This window comes from Thamnophis elegans, chromosome 4, assembly GCF_009769535.1.
Source record: "Thamnophis elegans isolate rThaEle1 chromosome 4, rThaEle1.pri, whole genome shotgun sequence".
Taxonomy (NCBI): Eukaryota; Metazoa; Chordata; class Lepidosauria; order Squamata; family Colubridae; genus Thamnophis; species Thamnophis elegans.
This window is the reverse complement of record NC_045544.1, coordinates 83,869,321-83,892,519: the sequence shown is the minus strand read 5'-3', so window position 1 is coordinate 83,892,519 and position 23,199 is coordinate 83,869,321. Positions and strand designations below refer to the sequence as shown.

Below are 23,199 nucleotides of genomic sequence, written 5' to 3'. Positions count from 1 at the left end.
TCAAATATATATGAATTGTGTGAATATGTATGAATTTATATTCCTATTTTTTTCTTTTGATTTTGTCATATTCTTTTTCCTTGTTAATTTCATAATGCTTTAAGTATTTGCCTTTATTGTTCATTCCTTAATTTTTTAAAAAGAGGGACTCCACTAATTTCCAAAATCCTTTCATCTAGCTAAAGACATTTAGCCTAGTCACTGATAGGATATCCCAACAGATTTGCAACCCATTTTTGGAAGCAGTATTTTAATATGTTCATTCTTAATAAAAACTTCCTTAAAATGTTATTGTCATAACTCAACACTGGTTTCAACATTCTTGACAGCCGGCATTTCTTTAATACATGTTTCAAGTGGATTAAGCATTTCATTGTTTCAAGAATTAATTCCTGTTCAAGGTAACTACTAAAACACGAAAAGCTCTGGACTTTTAGTCTTGAAGGCTATATTGATTCTAAATTATTATTATAGAATGCTGTACAATATTTTTAAAAATACAGTAATTTTACTAAATATTTGTTTAGGATATATACATAGCTACTACTTTTATTTTATTTATTATGCTACCATTAAAGTTTCAACTGTTTATACTACAAATACACAAAAAACAGGTATACAGGCAGCCAGTAAAAAGCTTTTAGCACATGTATAATGTAATCTCTTTGAGGCTCCCCTAACTTTTCAATTCTTTTTGTAGTCTAGCTATAATTATAGCCCCACGCAGAGTGGTTACAGTGATCAAATCTGGAGATAGCAACATGTTGCACCACAGTTTTTTTCCTCTGGATAGAACACTGCATCAACCAAAATTGATAAAGGGTCTTTCTGGCTTGTACCTCTAACCAAATATATTCAGATCTAGAAGTACCCTATACATTCTAGAACTTCTCCATCTGAAAGAATGCAATCCAGTTTAGAACAAGGTGATTTACCACCTTACTGTAAGTATGACCTCTCATAATGAACACCTAGATCTTTTTGGATTCACTTTCATTTAACTTGCAAGCAGGCATTTACATGGGCTCACCCCATCATTTTTGGGTGCCAATACTCTTTCAGAGTAGGACCTACAAGATGCCATTCCTTGCGGTTCTTATTGGATAGACAATCCCAAGATAACCAAGTCCTAAACCAACTAGCATCTTTGAACTGCTCCTGGAAGCCAAACCAGAAATAGAAGAACTTTTCAAATAGTAGCATCACTCAGGTTTAATGAAATTTACCCTTAACTTTGTGAGCTGCTGCATTGTGGGTCAGCTATAGCTTCTGGATGGTCTTTAAGAGAAATTTCTGAGATAAACACAGATGGGACTGATCCAAAGAAAGAGAACTAACTCTGAGAAGGGTCTGCTTCAGGGCCCTGATGTTAGCCTTCTGTCAGCAAACATTTTCTTCTAGGATCTGTCTGTACAGGCAGATTCCACTGAGGGTATTTCCTAATATTATGGACAGTGTATGAGTGGCAGTATGGTGATTATACAGTCTATTAACTGGGCAAGTACAATATGTATAAAATTGTGCATGCGGTCACCCAACATGTTCGTCTTGTGGTGAAAATGCAACCTTATACATATATATTTGCTTAAAGGTTGAAGTAAAAGTATTAATAAAGTAATTGTTTATAGCTGCAAATTTCAAGAAAAATAAGGGTGGATTCCCCTATCTAGTGTAAAACTGCCTAATAAAACTGTCTTCCTCCATTTTGCTGCTAAGTATGTTTATGAAACACCTGTATTTTTTAGGATTCTGGCCCCACAGCACCAAGATCCCATATATAGAGGGAGAATGTGGTAACTTCCAGGAGCCAGATATAAGCTATCTTAGCTGAAACAACAACATATTTTCTAATAATTTGCAGATGAAATCGGAAAGACTTTGAGTGTGGACGATTATATAAGGGAATCTTTAACAAAATTGTAATGGGATATGCTTCTGTTTAGTATTCCAACCAATTATTGCATCTTCCAAAATGTTTGTGTATATATGTATATACATATGCTCTATTTTCCCCTTGCCCCATGGGCTTCTAAACAGCCCAAAAAAAAAGGATATTCAGGAGAGCATGTGGGGACAATGAGGATTAATCTATCTCCACCATTAGATGTTGCTGTTTTAATTACTAATTCTACTTTAATGTTCTTTGTTGCTTCATGTAACCTGCACAGAACAATAGAAAACTGAACAGCCTATGAACCATATTAAGTAAATAAATAAATAAATAAATATTCTCTGGTTTAGCTGTCTTTAGAATACTCTCAAGGAAGCAGCTTTTCCTGGGTATTCTGTTTTTCTTAAGATTGTATTTCTGCACAACATACCTCTTTTTGTAGGTGATGTTTTCACTTTATAAGGATACTGTATTAGCATTCAACCTTAACATATATGATAGCTATCAAAATAATACTATTAGGATACTCAATCTGATAGCCAGTAAGGGCCAATATAATTTGATGGCACATAATCATCATTTGGATGAGCTTGACTTTTTATGAACAAGTGCAGCAAACTTCTAGGATATTTTTTTTCTATTTAAGTAAAAACATGCTCAATATATTAACATTTTAATGATGGCAATGCTCTGTTCATTTGTTTTGGCTACAGTGGTTGTACATTATTGAATGTCATTCAACATTTGGGATAAAATAGTAATGTATATACTGCAATGTTCTAAGCTAAACCATACTTTGATATTAAATGTAATATTAAAATACTATTTTCATATGTAAGAGAGAAAACTGACCCTTGAGACTACATGGATTAATGTAATTGCAGGGGGGGGAGGAAGAATTGCTTTTAGTAGAGTGAATTCTTACTTAAATTTAAAAAGTATTTAAGTTATGTTTTGGGAACTGAAATTCAAGATATGTGGGATAACAAAGTTATAAATTGAAATGTCCATTTTGGAATGAGGATCTTGCCAGATATAAACACTGGAAACAGTGGATACTTGTCAAGTTTTATTTAAGATTTGATTTGAAGGGAAATAAATTTAAACCTTATGTTCAGAACAACTTTCTATTTTATGGAAACATTTTCTCTGAGAAAATTTTTTAACTGTACTGAAAGCAGCTTTAAGAATTTAAATTAGCAAATGGAGAAAGAATATTTCAAGAGAAATAAAAACAGGCAACAGAGGAAGTAGGGTAATAGGAAAGGCACTCATTGTCCAAGACAGGAACTAAAATACGCTGAAGAGGATTAAATGCAACAAAGAGGTGTGGTTACTACACTGAGAAGCAACACAAAGGAAAACTTTGTGCTGGCATGGGAGGTGCTTGGCATGGGAACAGATAAGTATTTGGGGGAAGCAGGGAAAAGACTATAGGATATGCTGCATTATCCAAGGGCAGTCTGTATGGATATCAAATGCAACTCACACCAATGAGCAATCACATCTTTTTAAAGTGATGCCCGCCCACCAAATGATATTCATGTTTCTAGCTTTCTCACACGCCATTTACTATATACTTTATACTACAGTCATGCAGTCCTCACTCCTCCTATGTCCTTACAGAAGCAATGAAGTACCAGTAATTCTGACTGAGTTGCAGTCATTTCAACAAACTGCAAATTATTTTATGAACAAGATGTCTAAGTCACAAAAATAGACTGGGGGAGGGCAGATGGAGAAAAGATAGAGCTAATACTCAACAAGTCTAAAAGTTTAATCTCATTTTTGGTGTTGGAAAGTTAATTGTCAATTCGCAAAGCATCCCTTACCTGCTCTCGGGTTGCCATAGGCAGGGGGATGGGAAAACGAACTTTGCAGGTGCAGTGAAGCAGTAAGTCAGTCAAAACAAAATCACATTCCATCCATATCTCTGTCAAAGCTGTCTCCGGGGTTACTCACAGTGGCCAGAGGGGAGTGATCTATAAACCGGCGAAATTGCTGGAGAATGTGATTGATGACACACCTTGGAGGGAGGGGGGAAACAGGATCAGAGCTGGAATGTAAATTACGTTGGATCAGAGTTGGCTTCACTTGGAACAAGCTCCTTATAAATAACAGAAATTCTTTTGAAGCTTGGCTCGAGGCTCCTGATTTAATTAGGGCATCATTCGAACCCTGACATTAATATGATCTAGTTTACAAAACTATATCTACTCTTGCTTCTTGCCAGAAAAAAGGTGTCCTCCCCCTCAAGTCTACTGGAACAACTATTTTACAATACAAATAATACATTTTAGATGAAAATTTTACTTGCTAAGAGTTACAGGCTCATAAAGTAGCCCTCAACTTACAACCATTTATTTAGTGACTGTTCAAAGAGGGAGGGAAGGAAGGAGAGAAGGAGAGAAGAAAGGAGGGAAGGAAGGAGGGAAAGAAGGAGAGAAGAAAGGGGGGAAGGAAGGGGGGAAGGAAGGAGGAAAGGAAGGAGAGAAGAAAGGTGGGAGGGAAGGGGAAAGGAGGTAGGGAAGGAAGGAGGGAAGGAAGGAAGAAGAAGTAGGATTGTTGTAAAATAAGATGGGTTTATGGGATGGTAAGAAAGCAACTTCAATTATATTGTCAACTGTAGGGGAGAAAAATTGTTACAAATACATATTATTAATAACAGTTATGAGATCATATAATTGTGAATGTATATATGAGAAATAAAAATTAAAAAAAGAAAGAAAAAAGAAAAAAATGATTTATGACCATTTTTCACACTTACAACCTTGCAGCATCCCCATGGTCACATGATCAAAAGTCATCCACTTGGTAACTGACATGTATTTGTAATGTTACGGTGTCCCAGGGTCATATGATCACCTTTTGTGACTTTCTGACAAGCAAACATAATTTGGAAGCCAGATTCACTTAACAGGATTATTAACTTAACTGCAGTGATTCACTTAACAACTGGGTCAGAAAACATTGTAAGATGGGGCAAAACTCACTTAACAACTGTCTTGCTTAAAAATAGAAATTTTGGACTCAATTGTCATAAGTTGAGGACTATCTATGCTCCCATCCCCCCCTCCATTTTTAGAATTTTATATAAGAAAATACAAAATCCAAGTAGTTATTGATTTTTAATGTTTTACCACACTGAGTGTAAAAAATAAAACTGTAAATGATATCTGAGTAAAACAATCCTATGAGAAAGAACTGAAGAATCATCACTTCCTAAGTAGAGTCAGTTCTATGGTTCTAACTAGGTGCCCCAAAACTACTCTGGCCCCAAGCACAAAATGTGGCAATACAATTAAGCAAAAATAAGTTTGGCACCTGAAACAAAACGGAATGGTACCCAAGGACCAGAAAAGACACTTGTCTTTAACTCTGGAGATATATATTGGTTTAGGTTAAAAAATGAAGGTATTTGAACTTTCTTTCCTCAAATTTGTGCAAATGATCTGACCATAAGAACAGATATAACTGAGGATCATAAATGTATCTGTGTATTTTGGAAAGCTAAAATCTATGCTTCAAAGTTTAAACTTAAGCTTGCCACAGTTTTTGACTGGATTTACTGACCTCACAGAGATATTCTGTCTTCCAACATCTTTACTAGAGTATGCAGTTAAATGTTTAACATGTTTTTTTTTTAGAAAAAAGTATAGTAAATTAACAGATCTAAATGGGTGCTGTAACTATCAAAAATGTTGTATCTTAATAGAAGGCATTTAATTTTTCTCCAATGAAAATTGCCCAAGGAGCTCAGTGAGGATAAGTTAAGTATGTCTATATATCAAGAACTTCCAAATATATAAAGTGGTAGATAAACTTTAAAAGGCTAACAGTGAACAACTATGGTTCTGTATTCATAAAACTAGTTTTAGGCCCAAGAGTATCTACACCACTGTTTATTATTCGAGAGTACATTCTATTGTGATTTCAACTGTTTTGTTTACATCCATGATTTGTGTGCTATTGCTAACAACTTTTTTTTTCAAATTAACAACAGAATTGAATAAAAGGTTTCTATCATCAGAACGAAAAATAGAGATGCTTTTTCTCTCATCAATCCTGTATATAGTACGTCTTCAAAATCTTTAGTTGAGAAAAAAAAAAGTCCTAGCATATCAGCATACTTTCCGCTTGATACTATACTGGGTTCTGAATGAGTTTTTCTGTATAAATGTACATGCTACATACAGATATACAACTTCGGTATAGCAATAGCAATAGCAGTTAGACTTATATACCGCTTCATAGGGCTTTCAGCCCTCTCTAAGCGGTTCACAGAGTCAGCATATTGCCCCCAACAACAATCCGGGTCCTCATTTTACCCACCTCGGAAGGATGGAAGGCTGAGTCAACCTTTGAAGCGGTGAGATTTGAACAGCCGAACTGCAGAACTGCAGTCAGCTGAAGTAGCCTGCAGTGCTGCATTTAACCACTGCGCCACCTCGGCTCCTCGGTATAATTTCAATATTGTGGCTGTTTTATATCATGCAGAGAGTTTGCATTAACTCTTGTGGAATTCGGTTTGTGATTCTCACAACAAAGTACAAATTGCTTCAGAACTCTCTTTTCAGCTCCAAGAGCACTTCAACATATGAAAATTCAAATCATTCTACGAGCTTTCAAAATTACTTCCACAGACCTCTGGACCCTATCCTGCGTTCATCTCCAAACTTGTCTTCCAAATTCTTAACTTCAATTTATTTGAATCACAGACTTGATGGTTTCCAGGAAGAAAATATTTTGTATTAACAAAATCATATTGTATTCATTTTGTATTTTCAGTTGTGCTATTAACTACATTAGCTTGCCACTTGGTTATTTTTACTGTTGGTAGTCTTAAATTACAAGTACCAATGCTCCTTTTTGAAACCTAAAGTTCTCTAAAAAGGTTTTATGTAATGATCAACATTTATTTATAAAATGAATGGAAAAATGTCATTACAGAATCTATATCTACTTCCAAAAGGCTGCACTACATAATTCAAAATGCTGTGTTTATAAGACACTAAACGATTTTTAAACAGTCTAAAACAAAATTGTCACCGATAAGCAATTATCTTTTTCTTCTCTATACTGCCTGTTCATAGACCATTCTTTCCATGAATTATTTGCAATTCTTGACTTGCATAAGACTTGTATAAATAAGTCTTGGGAAGCATTTAAGGAAAAAGATTCTCAAAGCATTTCTGGATAGAATACACTCAAAAATGTTCAAATTACTCTTTGCCTTGCAGACAGGTTTTAAGAAAACAAATCTAAAAAAGGAAGATATTTAAGAATCTGGATTATTTCTGTAATAATCATATAAATGTTCAGCAGACTGGAAATGTTTCAGGTTACCTTTCAAAATTTTATAAGTCTACAATGGCTAATGGAATCATTTTATCATCATGATTGTTCCTGCAAAATTACTGCTTTATAAAACACCCATTTTCCTGATACAATTTGATAAAATTAACAAAAAGTAACTTGCCAAAAACTTAAATATAAACTTCAAACCAAAACAATCACTTTTGAATTCATGTTTATTCTTTTGCAATCATTTATTGAAGGAAAATTAATGATATTTAAAGAAACATAAATATAGGCAAAACACAGCATACATTGAAAACAAACTGAAAATAACTGCGAAGTCATGTATCCCATGAATTCAAACATGGAAGCCTCATGCTTGTACACCTATACTGATTTATCTAAATAAAGTTAAAAATTATATAAAAATTTCAGAGGAATATTTCATATGTTATCTGAGGGACTGTCTCTTGCTGGTCACATCAACCTGACCCATTAGAACAGGGAGTCAGGGAATGTTGCTGGTCCCATCCCCAAAGGAGATACACCTGGTGGGATCCAGAAGAAGGGCCTTCTCCATGGTGGCTCCCTGTCTCTGGAACATCATTCCCCTGGAGATTAGAATGGCCCCCACTCTAATACTCTTCCAGAAGGTGCTGAAGACCTGGTTCTGCCAACGAGCCTGTGGAACCCCAAAGTGGGATGGAGCCTATTAAATGGCTCATGTGATCGGCTGTCGCTGGGGCAGGAGGTGTGTGTGGGGGGGAATGATTTTATTACATTGATTTATTTGATTTTTTAATTAGTTTTATTGTTTTTAGATGTGGTTTTTATATTATGTAAGCCGCCTTGAGTCGCCATGGGAGAATAGGTGGCAATATAAATTTAATAATATAATAAATAAATGAATAAAATATGGAAAAGTGCTGTAACAGGAAGACTTCCCTACTTATTTATATTCTCTGCACAACTTAGAAACCCAATTTTTAATATTCCAAAAAAGTATTTTAAAAAATTGAACAATTAGAACCGCCCACCACTGTAGGTGAAACAAACTACACAACCCTGTTTGACCTTGAAAAAGCTAAAGAGGGTCAAACCCAGTTAGTACTTGAATGAGATAAAGAAGTCCAAGGTTTTCAGATATTCAGCCAAAATGCAAAGGCCCACAAAAACTACAGGACAGGATTTGATAGAGGACAGGAACAAAAATTGATCTTAATCTTTCTTCTGAATGATTTTGACTGCAAGAATGATACACTTTGAAGAATAAAAGAAAAAACAAATTGGCTAAAGTTCATCATAGATGAAAAGCTATTGCCTCTCTCTCATCATATTTTCCATTTCTTTAAAGATATTTGCAGAAAGCCTAAAGATTATATCAAATATTATGCAAGGAGATTTGTGCTCATGGAGTGGGCATTCCCAAATTCCTTCTGTTCTGTCCCCATTCCCAAAATTGTTTTAGAAATTTCTCCAATCCACAAATATAAAGAACACACAAGAACATATTAGGAAACTGATTCCACAAGCTTATTCTGTTAAACTGGGTATTACTGAACCAACTTATTTTGCAGCAGTATTTTGAATGATGTTAAGAAAAGCCCATTCACTGGCAATATAACGAGCACCATAGATTCTTTTTTTTATCTCTATTACAGTGCTGCTATATGATGCTCATTGTTCTCAAACTGAGAGCATTTTCTCCACAAAAAATCCTAACAAGTGAATAGCTCTTCATATAAAAGGGCTTCATATACTTGAAACACAGGCATCTAACATGAAATACAAGTTTAGAACTGAAGGCATAGTTCTGCTTCAGGACATTTAAGGCCAATGAAGAAGAAATATACACACAAGGCAAGAAATCTGGGACAAATGCAACTGAAAATAATTAATTTCAAAACATCTCAAACACTTTTACACAATCTGTTTATCTCCCAATCAGTGCAACCATCGCCCACGGATTAAGTCCAGAATCCTTGGTATGAAAAATATTGGTCTACAATCCTAACCCTATACTCTAGTTCCTTCCATAAGCCTAATTAGGCAAGACTAATTAGGGCGAGCCAAGGTGGCGCAGTGGTTAAATGCAGCACTGCAGGCTATTTCAGCTGACTGCAGTTCTGCAGTTCGGCTGTTCAAATCTCACTGGCTCAAGGTTGACTCAGCCTTCCATCCTTCTGAGGTGGGTAAAATGAGGACTCGGATTGTTGGGGCAATATGCTGACTCTGTAAACCGCTTAGAGAGGGCTGAAAGCCCTATGAAACGGTATATAAGTCTAACTGCTATTGCTATTGCTAAGACTGTGGATCATTTTACACTATCTATTTACACGACCAATCAAAATTATAACAGGCACCCCAAAAGCTAATATATTTTTGGTGGATAAGACACACCGGAGTATAAGATGCACCAAGATTTTGAAGAGGCAAATTGAAAAAAAAAAAGTTTTTGCATTCTACAGACCTCCCAAAAATGGTCTGTTTTTTGCAAAAACGGGCCCGTTTTTTTGTCAAAAAAGGGCATGGATAGCCTTTAGGAGGCTTATAGAGTGCTTCTGGGGGCTGGGGGTGGGGGAAATGAAGAAAAAAATGGCCCGTTTTTCGCTCATTTTTGCCCTCCCCAGCCCATGGAGCACTCTATAAGCCTCCTAAAGGTTGTGCACGGCCATTTTTCAAAGGGGTGGGGTTTCAGGAGGCCAAAAATGCTGTATTCAGTGTATAAGATGCACCCGGATTTTCACTTTTTTCTTTTTTTTGAGGGAAAAAGGTGCGTCTTATACGCCAAAAAATACGGTATTTATAACTTGATTTTGAAGTTCTGATGTGGTTCCCCCTGCAATCGCATAACCACATTTTGGCATTTAGCAACAGTCTGTATTTACAGCCATTTGCAATACTGTACAGTCACATGACTGCTATTTATAATTGTTTTGTTGGAAACTGATGTTTACTTCCTGTTTCCAGCAAAAATGCACCATAGCAAACGATGAGTTTACTTAACAACTGCCATATCTGCTTAAATACCACCATGAAAAATGTCTGGCTGCATGAAGCAGAGTGTCATCTGTCCATGCCAAGTCAGGTTCTTGGCAGTCTCATGCCACTGCATTCTGTATCAGTTGAAATTTCGGAGTAATATTCAGTGACAGTTCCATACAGAATGCATTGCAATAGTCAGGCCATGAGGTCACAAGACATCTGTAGACTACATGACTATCTGGAGGGGCACTCAATCCAGGATGGGACACAAAAGGCAAAGCTACCACCCACTCTTCCATGATGAGAGAGGTTGTTGAAGTTTTTTTGCATCTAAATTAACAATCTGCTGGTGAGAGTCATGTACAGTATTTACATAACTACATCAGCAATAGAAGACAACACCTGAAGCAGATTGCTTCAGGCCACAGAATAAAAACAAAAAGGAGGCAAGATGAAATTAATCCAGACTTCTGCAAATGATGCTCTGAAGTTGTAGTCAAATTCTCAACATTCTAGGTGAAAATGAACACTGGACATTCAAGTTTAAGTTTTAAACAGTAACAGTCAGAACTAATGCAACAATGTATTTAAAATAAATCTTAAGCAGAAAGCTCATTTTTCTATTTACCCTTTTAGCTACTTTTCCTTTCAATTCAGTATGACTTCAAAGTAGACCTGAAAATAACCGAATAACAAGAGTTGGAAGGGACCTTGGAGGTCTTCCAGCCCAACCCCCTGATCAAGCAGGAAACCCTATGCCATTTCAGACAAATGCTTGTCCAAACCCTTTTTTGGGATACATCCACAGAAAAAGAAACACTCAAAGGATATCCACAGAAAAGCAACATCCCAAAGTATCTAGAATATACCCAATCCCCTTTGGCAGTCCTCTGCCAAGCCAAGTCAATGGGGAAGCCAGGAGTTGTCTCACTTAACAACCATGTTGCTAATTTGACAACTGCAGTGATTCACTTCACAGGTGGCAAGAATCTGATATTTTACAGGTAAATCATAGCTATTTATCTGTGCTAATAATTTCATAAGGAGCTACTACTCTGTGAGGTAAGGTGTCACAGCTCAAATGCACCTTTGTGGGGGTTCATTTCACCAGCCCTTCTCCCAGAGAGCTTTGAGAGTCAGCACACTGAGCTTACAATCAGCTACAACTGTTTCAGGGCTTACAGGAGTGGATCCAGAAGACACCAGTGTTCATGCAAAGATTAAGCACCTAAACTATTGTCCACCTGTCTGATTTTACAACAGTATAGCAATTTGGTCAACAAATTGGGCCAGATTAGTAGAAATTTGCTGACCGTCTTAAGGATATGATGCTTTGTAATAGCCAAAGAAAATGCCATATTAGTCTGTTATTTGCAATTCAAGACTAGATTCTTTTCTTCGGATTCCTACCATTCTATTCAGTTACTTCTCCCAAGAGCCTAAAATGACATCTCACAACAATGATAAGAAATATACACCACTACGATCGAAATGCCAAGTCCCGTCATTTTCAGCAGGGCTTTTTACTTGTCAAAATTCAACACTTCCCCCCATCTCGAGTCATCGCTGCCTCGAAGAAAACGAGGAAGCTTCCCTTGAGGACCTCGCCTACCTTTTATTAATGGACTATGAACGTAGGTAGCACAGGTTATTAACCACAGCAGGAGTACTCCTGCCGCGGCCCTGGATCCTCTCCCCCCCCCCCACTTGCTTTTAAAAGATCGGGTTCTTTACAGCTACCCCTCGAGGGCGGTTGGACCAGTGGGTGGGGGCGGGAGGGAGGGCGGGTAAGGTCGAGCCGAAGGAACCCCCGTGTCGAGGACACCTGACCGCCTGCCCTCCGTATTCCCTCACCGCCGGCTTCCTCACCGACAATTTTCCAAGGAGAGAGAGAAGGCTGCGGCGTTTGTAAATTCAAGCCGAGCCGACGCCCGGTTCCACTCAGCCTGTGCAGCCCGCCATCTTCGATTGCCCGAAATACAACGCTCGACCCTGACGCTTTGCATTTTGGGTAGCGAGGGAGAGGCGAGCGGCGTTCCAGATGTACCGGGTGGTCGTAGCGCGGATGAGACCGGGCGTGGGCACCGAGGCAACTCCTATGGCTTACCTAAATCTGTACTCATATTCGAAATGGGACAATACAGGCAGTCCTCCACTTGCAAAGGTTCATGTAGTGACCGTTCGAAGTTACAACGGTACTGAAAAAGTGACATCATCATTTTTCACACGACCGTTGCAGCATTCCCCATGTTCACGTGATTTACATTTGGATGCTTCTAGAATTTAGAATTCTTTATCGGCCAAGTGTGATTGTACACACAAGGAATTTGTCTTTGGTGCATATTTAGTCCCATATTTAGGACGTTTGTAGTGTCCTGGGACCCTTTGGTGGTCCTCTGCCAAGCCAAGTCAATGGGGAAGCTAGGAGTCGTCTCACTTAACAACCATGTTACTAATTTGACAACTGCAGTGATTCACTTCACAGGTGGCAAGAAAAGTAGTAAAATAGGGCAAAGCTTACTTAACCAATTGCTCACTTAGCAACATAAATTCTAGACTCAATTGTGGTCGTAAGTTGAGGATTCCTTGTATTTTTCCAGGGTGAAAGTTTAGATCAGGTTTCTCCAATCTGGAGTCAGATGGCTTTGGGTTATAGCAACCACCATTGATGGGAGAACAATGGGGAATTTAGCATGCAGCATTTCAAAGACTAAATTGAGAAAGCTTGATTTAGGCATTGGCGCATCTATCCAATATGTGTTTCAATGTATTACACTGATGCTAAATTCTGTCCTGAGTTTTACTGTGGTTACAGATTTGAACTGTGATGTGCTTGGGTCATTTTGAGTACTGAATTTTAGGCTCTGTGCTGAAGAATTCAGGTGCTTAATTTTTGCATAAATGCTGGTGTCTCCTGGATCCAATCCTGGAAGTCCTGAAGCAGTTGTAACCAATTGCAGTTTGATCCTGACCTGCTCAAGATTGATTCAGCCTTCTATTCTTCCAAGGTCGGTAAAATGAGGAGCCAAATTGTTGTAGGTAATATGCTGACTCTGTAAACCATATAGAAAGGGCTGTGAAATACTGTGAAGTGGTATATAAGTCAAAATGTTATTGTTATTGCTATCATTGGAATTCCCAACCATCAGTATTTGTTTTTCTTTTAACAACCCTTACATCGGGATGGACTGAGGCAACTATTTCTTCTATAATAGCTTCAGTTTCTTCACCCTTGTTCAGACCTAAACTACTTCCAAAGGGAAAAAAGATAATGAATTTCCAAATATTAATAATAGCTAACTGAGTAAGCAGAGACATTTGTCAAGGTTTCCACACATCAATCCTGTATTAATTCTTCACAAGCTCAAGGCCAAAAGAATCAAATTGTCCATTCCATTATACATGAAGCTTTTATATTTGGTCAGTAGTGTATCACCATTTACTCCGAGAAGTATTATTTTGGAGTTAACAAACATTTGTTAATACATTTTAAAAGACTGTTTTGAATGGGTTTTTTTTAAATATAAAGAAGGGGTTTGGACAATCAGCTCAAAAGTGAATCAATAATCCCAAAGAAAAACACAGACAATGGAAAAAATGGCAACTTGGATTGAGATGCCAAGATAGATGTAAACTTAAAGTCAGAGGAATATTCAAGAACATGGCAATGACTGAAAAGACAAGCAAATACAGTAAAAGCAAAAGCTTGACAGTCATGGCTTTGTAATCACCCTGGATCATCTCTTAGAGTGAACACATTGGGAGGCTTAAACCATCTGCTACTGTAGCAACTATGAAACTCATGAAACCTAAACTTGTAGAGGAACTTAAATGTTTGCCACCTTGAGTTATTGTATCTAGCTTTTCTTATTTTTACAAATAACAGTTTATTATTTATAAAATTTATTGGCCACCCATCTTACCATAGCATAACTCTGGGCGGCTTACAGTTACATCTTAAAGCATAAAATGTTAAAATCAAACCTTACAACCAAAGAGACAAGGGGAGGGCAGTGACAGAGTGGGGGAGAGTTGGAATGCTGGGGCTGATGCCTCCCACGGCAAGCATCTTCTGCCACCATGACTGGTATGGGCCAGTCCCAGTAGGGTGAGATGGTCCCTCAAGTAACCTGGACCCATGGCATGAAGGCTTTAAAGGTGATTACCAACATTTCCCACCTGGAAGAACACCAGTAACTACTGCAGCTCACAGAGCAGTGTCACACACACACACCCAAACTATCCACATTGCCGCACTCTGCACCAGCTGTAGTTCCTGAATACTCTTTAAGGGTAGCCCCATGTAGAGCACATTAAAATAGTCCAGTCATGAGATGATTAGGGACTGAACAGCTGAGTACAGGGAATCGTGGTCCAAGAAAGGTTGCAACTGGTTGCGTAAAAGCTCCTAGCCACAACTGCCTAGAGTAGAAGAGACGAGAAGAGTTGAAAGGGACCTTAAGAGTTCTTTTAGTCCAACACCCTTCTCAGGCAGGAAACCCTACCATTTCAGACAAATGGTTGTCCAATCTCTTCTTTAAAACTTCCAGTGTTAGAACATTCACAACTTCTGGAGGCAAGTTGTTCCACTGATTAATTGTTCTAACTGTCAAGAAAGTTCTTCTTAGTTCTAGGTTACTTCCCTCCTTGATTAGTTTCCATCCATTGCTTATTGTCCTGCCCTGGGGGAGGGGGGGGCTTTGGAGAATAATAATGCTCATGGCACCCAATCAGTATGGTGCTAGAGCCTCACTCGTGATAATAAAGGCAGCCACAGCTAGCTATAAGGATGACAACAGGTCCTTTGTGAGATCATGATTACTACAGACAATTACACATACAAGTATGTACAGGATGGAGTTTATGTCACAAGTCACTATGTACCTTTCACCTTTGCTTCCTTCACCACCACCATCCCCATGACAATATAGGTTGCATCTTATAAAGTTAAATCATTATATACAACAGTGTATATAATATTAACCTAACATTTTACTTTTTTTGAATGATTTTGACTTGGAGTACACCTATTTTAAATGTGCTGATTATATTCATATGTCAAAAATAGAACAGCAATGCAGCTTTAAGATTTTCTATGCATACACAACACACACACACACACACACAGAGATTATTAACTAATTCCATCTGATTAAGCTTACATTAAAGTGACTAAAAACAGCTGTTTTGATAAAAAGCAAATGTTTATTCAAAAACTGGATATGTGCTATTAAAGACTCAGGGACTTTATTTAAAATGGAAACACTGATTCTTATAGCCAAAGACAACAGCTAAGGCAAGAAAAGAATGTTCAGTATTTGGCTAAAAGAAGGATATGATAGACTGGGAATTTATGCGCAAATCGTAAAGGAATTATTTGGTGTAAACAGTTTTAACTTCAAATACATGGACTTCAGGAGAGAAACTTTGTTTGATACAAGTGAGACAGGTCAGTATGAAAATCTATGATACAACCAAGGTGGCTGTTACTGTACTGGAGCTATCATGAATGCTATATACAAGTAATCCTTATTTAGCAATCAGAATTTGGGACTGGCAACTTGATTGTTAAACAAAGTAGTTGCTAAGTAAAATTGCAACTATGTTTATAAATTTACAGGTAGACCTCAACTTACAGCTGCTTACTTAATGATGATTTGAATCAATGACAGCTTCTGAAAACATCAGTTATGACTTGATTTCAAACTTTTAACCACTCTATCCCTACAGTCACATGATTGCAAATTTGGGCATTTGGCAACTGGCTTCCATTTATGACTTGCAGTATCTTGTAGACACATAATCGCGATTTGTAGTGCATTTTTCTGGTTTCCAGCAAAAAAAAAAACCACCACCACTAATTAAGCTGGATACACACTTATGACTTGACTTACCACCACAATAAAATGGTCATAAAATCGGATATAGTCACATGATAATTTGACAACTGCAATGGTCAACAGCCTATGACATAAATTCTATTCCTAACTGTGATCATAAGTTGAGCGCTACCTATACTTCAACTTTCCTTTGCTTTACAGACCTGTGAAGGTCATAAAAACAAGGATTGGTTCCAATGTTATTTTTTCATCACCACGCTAACTCGGAACAGTCTATCTGAGATAGCCGCTAAACAAGAACTATCTGTAGTTTAACTTTACTATTCAACAACAATACAATGGATTCAGAACAAATACTGTAAAATAACATTTTAAATTAATATTTCTTATTAAACGTATCAAAGTATAAAATACAAATGAAAATAGTGGGAAAATGGGGGAGGAAAAAGAGAAAAGAAAGAGGTGTAGGATAAAGACAAAAAAAGAAAGAAAAGCATTGACTTTCTACATTTTTAGTGCAGTAAAATAACGAATATTACAGCCTCATCTTTTTATTTTTATATACTTGATAATTTATTAGCTGTTTCTATAACAACAATCTTATCTAATCAGCAAAACTCAAAGTCAGCCTTTCATTTTTTTCCATCTCAAGTGCAAAATCCAGAAGCAGTTTCCAAATAGAGTCAAAGTTGAATGTATTCTTTTCTTGATTAAAGTTAATTTAGTCATCTCTATTAGTTCCATCAGTTTTTCCAGCCATTCTTCCATTGTGGAAATTAAGGTATCTTTCCATTTTTGTGCATAAAGCACTTTTGCTTCTGTCAGCAAATATAACAGGAAAGGTTTTTTCAATTCTTTGTCCATTAAGCCTAAAAGAAAGATCTCTGGTCTAATCCTTATATTTACTTTAAGAACCTTCTGTATTAAACTATGAATTTTCCCTCAATATTTCTTTGCTTTATCACAAGTCCATCTTCTTTGATTGAAAATGGTTTTAAAAAACCATTCTATACATTTACATTCCCACCATACATTTGAAATAACTTTGTACGTCTTTGACAATTTATCATATGTTACATATAAACAGGCTAAAAAGTAATTGTTAATTACTATCCCATCGTTGTGGTTAACTACAATGTTGTTCAACTAGATGATATATATCCACTTAAATTAGGAGGCAAATAAATTAGGAGGCAAAGCTTACCAGAATAGCTTCTTGGTGTGTCTGGTCAAACACTTAGATCAGTCTTCCTGACCTCAGATAAGCTATGAAAATAATAGCAGACAGTAAAAATGAAATGCTTGAGTACAGCAATTATAATTTAAAGTAACCCTGCTCAGTATGATGCCTGCCTTTCAAAAATGTTGCACTCTGGCTTATTGCAATAATATTTGAAGACAACTATCCTGGAGAAGAATGTAATATTTCAAAATAGCTGTTAATTCGAATCCAATGTCCAAGAATTTCCATGATTCATCATTTGTAATTTCTACTCTACAATGCATCTTTCTTCAGCTTTTGGAACTCTTAGTTTAGCTATTATATAAACCTAAAGGTTTTCTTTATGCTGCTCAATTTGTCTTGTAGTTGAGCCTTATGAATTTGGACACATTTATCTTCTGAAGAAAGGTAATTACAAACTTTGGTGGCAGCATCTCACTAGCAGTGCCATCACCCATTTAAACATTAATGACAATTCTTATCTCTAGCTAAAAATAAAGTGCCCTGAGGATAAACATAACAATGCGAGCATGCAGCAAAAAGGAGAAATATCAATGGTTTTCTAGAAGGGAAATGTTACAAACAGAATTTGTTTTGAATGAGTACACACATGACTTTTATCTTGACCCTCTGAAGCTGTGCCCTTGATTTGTGGCTTTCATTCTTTTGTTTCAAGGCAAGTCTTTTGTCTTTATTTAGCCATCATCTACTTATATACATTGGAAATATGAAAATAGGAAGGACTGTTTTCTTTTTGCACAATGCAACAAGATGTTATTCTTTCTGGCCACATGTACAATGGATTTACATCACAGCATGCCAAAAAATGCCTCCAGGAAGCATTAGTCTTAGCTGGATCCTGAAGGTTTTTTTGTTCTAAAAGAAATGAAACATTTTCAAATAGTTTCTGTCAATGCTTTTTAAATAAAACGTGGAGTTAAATATTCCTTTGTTGAAGAGCAAGACTGAAGTATTTTTTTTCACTGACACGGCAATGACAAAAGTTATTAAGAAGCATTAGATGCACACTGACACACACGTAATATGTATGAAAGATAGTGCCTATTAAACGAATATGTTTTTTCAAGTTTGGGTCTGTTCATAATTGAATTATTTTATTGCTGTTATTACAGTGTTGTAATTATAACTCATACATCTACCTAATCATGGGCTGATATATATCTTTGACTAACCGCAAGGTCAATTTCGTGACCCATAATATAGAATTGCTTTCATGTGGAAAAGTAGCTTCAATAGACACTATGTTGCTCCTGTGACAAATGAGGTGCCCCTGAATTGAAATGGGTATGTCCCAAGATATACTTTTAAAGAAGGAGTAGGCAACTTAATGTCCTTCAACAGTGTGTGATCATAGCCACTACAGTCCCTTGTCATCCATTGGCCGGGGCTGATTGATACTGAAATGCAAAACTTGTGAAAAATACCAAGGCTTCTGTCCTTGTTTTAGGATTGAAGACAAGTAGTCTGTACTATATTTGTTTGAACACTATCTGTAAAACTAAATGGGGCACTCATGGCCCTCCAGATGTTGAATAACAATTTCCAGATCTACTTAGAATAACTGGGAGCAGAAGTTCAGCAACATCTGAAGTAAACTATCCTCCTCTCTAGTAAACTTCTGGCTTTATAAATGTATTTTGAAAATATTGCAGCAAATTTATTCACATCACTAAACCTTATGAATTGCTCTGGACTAGCTTTTGTATGTGAAATGAGAGAAAAATAGTGGAATATATACCTCTCTTCTTGGTTTGCATCTTAATGGGAGCAGTTTATTTGGGAAGATGCCAGAAAGAATTTGTCTTTAATTTTGCACTATGCAAATCTAGCTTTATCTGTTTGATCTCAATTTGACATCATCAATTACTTGCAGACCTAGTTCTAGCACATCTTGAGGCTTGAGCCAAATCCTTTCCTTCCTAACCAAACCCAGCATTGGAGGTTTCCTACAGCTTAAGTTGGCTGCTAAAATAGCATGTGGCTTTTTCAACATCCTGGACTCTAAACTAAAACCAGGTGCTGTATTGCAGTGCATGTAATAAACAGTGAGATCCATCAGCGCTGACAGGAGAAGGGACCATTAATCCCAAATGTGAGAGATGAAAAATTAGTCACTGCAGGGGACTGACTTTGTTTATTTGTTTATTTATTTGCTGGGTTTTTAGTTGCTCCAACCGTAGTGTCCCTCAGATACAGGCATGTATGCAGTATGTCTTTGTTACAGACATATTTACATCAGTATCCCAGATATTGTTAAGAACAATTCACATATTCTACAGCTGTTCAGCTGTATGAAAGTTCAAAATAACATAACATCTTGAAAACAAATTGAAAGAGCGGGTCTTGTATATGTTTGAAAACTCAAAAGCATTGGAGACAGTTTAATCTCTGGTTAGATGGTCATAAAGATACCAAGCCACGAAAGATTTTAAAGGAGACAGCCTGTGCCTTCAATTGAACATGAAGACAAATTGATAATGAGTGCAATTTTCAGAGCAAGTCTTACATGTGTGTAAGGGCACAAAGGCTAGAAATAGGCCAAAATAGAAAGTTATACAACAGATTTAATGACTAAATAGCGTATTCTTGGAGCATATTTTTTGCATACCTGTCCCTTTTTATTATATAGAGAATTAGAAAAATAACTGAATTTAAAATAGTGATGTCTCAGAAAAAAGAATGTAATATTTTTACTGCTGTATATATTATTTTCTGTTCTGAATTGTATTATCCTTGTTAATATAATTACTCTCCCATTACTCTCCCATGAGTAAGTTTCAGAGGTGATATTCAGCCAGTTCTGACAGGTTCCAGAGAACTGGTAGCGTAAATTTTGAGAGTGGGCAGAAAATGAGGATTTTTCAGTATCCTTCCCCTACCACACCCACAGAGCCATCCCATAGAACCTGTAGCAAAAAAAATTGAATCCCACCACTGGTACGTTCCATGGTACAATTACCTCTGTGAAACAGTCCATTTAATAAATTCCTTATAAAAGGGAGTCCTCAACTTAAAACAGTTAATGACTGACTGAAGATATAGGAGCCGAGGTGGCGCAGTGGTTAGGGTGCAGTACGGCAGGCAACTTCAGCTGACTGTTATCAGCAGTTCTAATCTCACCGGCTCAAGGTTGACTCCGCCTTCCATCCTTCCGAGGTGGGTGAAATGAGGACCCAGACTGTGGGGGCGATATGCTGACTCTGTAAACCGCTTAGAGAGGTCTGAAAGCCCTATGAAGCAGTATTTAAGTCTAACTGCTATAACAGCACTGAAAAAAATGACTTATAACTGGTTTTCACTCGTATGATTGTTGCAGCATCCCCATGGTCACATGATCAAAATTTGGGTGCTTGGCAATGGGCATGTGTTTATGACAGTTGCCCTATGCTGGGGTCATATGATTATCATTTGTTGCTTTCCCAGCTGGCTTCTGACAAGCGAAGTCAATGGGGGAAGCTAGATTCTCATCATAGCCATATGATTCTCTTAATAATTGCAATGGTTTGCTTTACAACTGTGACAAAAAAGTCTTTAAATGGGTTGCAACTCACTTAATAACTGTCTTGCTGAGCATCGGAAACTTTGGGTCAATAGTGGTTGTAAGTTGAGGACTACCTGCCAACATATTCTTGTCACCTGTGATTATTATTATGGAATGTAGAACTAGGATCCCCAAGAAAGTTTGTAAACTGAACCAATGAATGAATAGAAAAAGATAATTACTGAATGAAAGAAAGAAGAACTAAAGCCAAGATCATAACTATTCTATCTCTGAAGTAAAGCAGGACTGGATCTGGTTAATACTGGGATGGGAAGTCACTGGGAAACATCAGCCTGTCATTGAGTTCCTGGTAGGCAGGGTGGAATACCAAATAATTAGCAAAACAATATCTGCAAACCCAGCTGTTGAAGCAAATACCTCCCTCCTTCATTCCCTGGCAAAATAAACACAACAATACAGTGACATTTTGCAGGCGTTAGGCCCGTGTGCATTTCCGAGCATGGTGTTAATGTGGTAGGGGAAGTCTGCTGGTGGGAGAGGAGAGCTATGATTGTTGCAATTTGTTTCTGGAAAGGGTTGTGATGCTCCGACCACTGATGTTGAATGGATTTTTCCAAGACCTGCAGTTCATAGCCTACATGGTTTTATCTGTTTCTGAAAATAGACAGGATTTTTCTTTACCAGCTGCTCCAATCGGGCTATAGAGATGGGAGGAAGGATTACAGGGATAAATTTGGGTCTTGTCAAATAAAAGTGGCTTTTCCCATCACATATAGATATCTTGCAACAACCTCACCTAACCCTGTTATCCCCCAAAGAAAGCACAAAAAAAAAACAATAGAACAGGTGAAAAGCCAAATAAGTTCAAGGACCATTAAGAGCATGTATTTTTGATGCTGTATAAACTGCTAAGATCAGTTATCTGTGTTGGAAAGCTGCCATGGTTTGCTCCCAAACCATCTAAAGCTTACCCTTAAATCAAACATACATTTCCATCCAGTTCTGAGTGAAGAACTGCTTTCAGAAATGTTTTCCCTTCAATCTTATGCCCTTTTTCTAAAACAATCTGGGATCAGAGCTTCCTTGTCAAATCTTGACATACTCAGTTTTGGAGATATTGAAGGCCTGGAGACAAAAACATATGAAGAACAGTTGCAAGAATTGGGTGTGGCAAGTTGAGAGAAAAGAAGAACTTGGGGTGATATGATACCAGTATTCCAGTATTTGAGGGGCTGCCACAAAGAAGAGGGAATCAACTTATTTCCCAAAGTACCAGAAGGCAGGACAAGGCAAGACAAGGATGGATGGAAACTAATCAAGGAGAGAAGCAACCTGGAATTAAGGAGAAACTTCCTAACAGTGAGGACAATTAACCAGTGGAATAGTTTGCCTTCAGAAGTTGTAGGGGCTTCATCATTGGAGGTTTTAAGAAAAGACTGGAGTCACTTGTCTGAAATGGTATACGGTCTCCTGCTTGAGCAGTGGGTTGGACTAGAAGACCTCCAAGTTCCCTTCCAGCTCTATTCTGATTGAAATTGAGAAAAGAGTATGGACTACATGTTTATGCACAGGCTCAAGCACAGTCAGTCAATGTAGGTACTGTAGCTGATGTTGGCATTCTAGCTTTCCTGACTAACAATTAATGATCTTTAATTCAGACAGGTGCTCATATCTATATGCAGCTAGCAAGACAAATTATATATTCATTAAGTGCTGATGATTCCTATATATAGAAATAGAATAATTGCCCTTGAAACAATTGATTAACATTTAAAAAGAAATGAAAGGAGAAGCAGAGATTCTTACTTTGTTACCAAATGTCACCCAGTAATCATTCATGCCTAGACTGTCCTTTTCATCATCCAGAGATTCAATAGGTCCAAAGTGGCAATGAACAGGGTAATAAATCAGCAGTGCCGCATGGGGTGGTGGGGGGACATAAACTAAGTGGCTTTACAAAGTTTTTCAGAGTTTTATAGTGACTGGAGGTACTGTGCTTCCCCAAAAATATGACCTACTCTGAAAATAATTCCTAGCTTGATTGTGCTCCATATAAGCCATACACCCTCCCCCAAAGCCCTAATTAAGACCTCACCCACTCTAGGGTATGCAGATAAAAATTAAGCTAGGGTGGGGATGGGGGGTGGAGTTGCCCTACTACTTACCTTTGGACAGTTGCATCCAGGCCTCACACACTCCAACATCTGCGTTGCTGGCCCAATTCTTCTGCAGCCAGCAAGGCTTTCCTGAAGGCCTCTGCAGCTGATAACAGAGCTCCAGATCAATCTTCAGGAAAGACTTGCTGGCCGCAGAAGAAGTTCCCGAAGGTCTCTGCCAGTGAACATGAGGCCGAGAGGCGATGCGTACAAGTGAGGTGAGTCAGTGGACAACATTCCCCCCCACCCAAAAATTAGACCTGGTGCCTTTTTTGGTGGCAAAA

At 37.5% G+C, this 23,199-nt stretch overlaps 1 protein-coding gene across 7 annotated transcripts in view; it reads right to left on the bottom strand.

Moving 5' to 3' along the window:
* The window catches only part of LCLAT1 (lysocardiolipin acyltransferase 1), a 71,877-nt gene extending 59,725 nt beyond the window's left edge, over positions 1-12,152 (bottom strand). For 4 of the 7 annotated variants that reach the window (XM_032215519.1, XM_032215523.1, XM_032215526.1 and 1 more), the window contains exon 1: positions 12,044-12,152. The gene's annotated coding sequence lies outside the window, so the exon portion shown is untranslated. Of the gene's footprint in view, positions 1-3,723; positions 3,948-12,043 lie in introns of all 7 variants that reach the window. The other 3 variants (XM_032215522.1, XM_032215520.1, XM_032215521.1) reach the window with 2 other exon arrangements.
* Between the last annotated feature and the right edge of the window lie 11,047 nt (positions 12,153-23,199).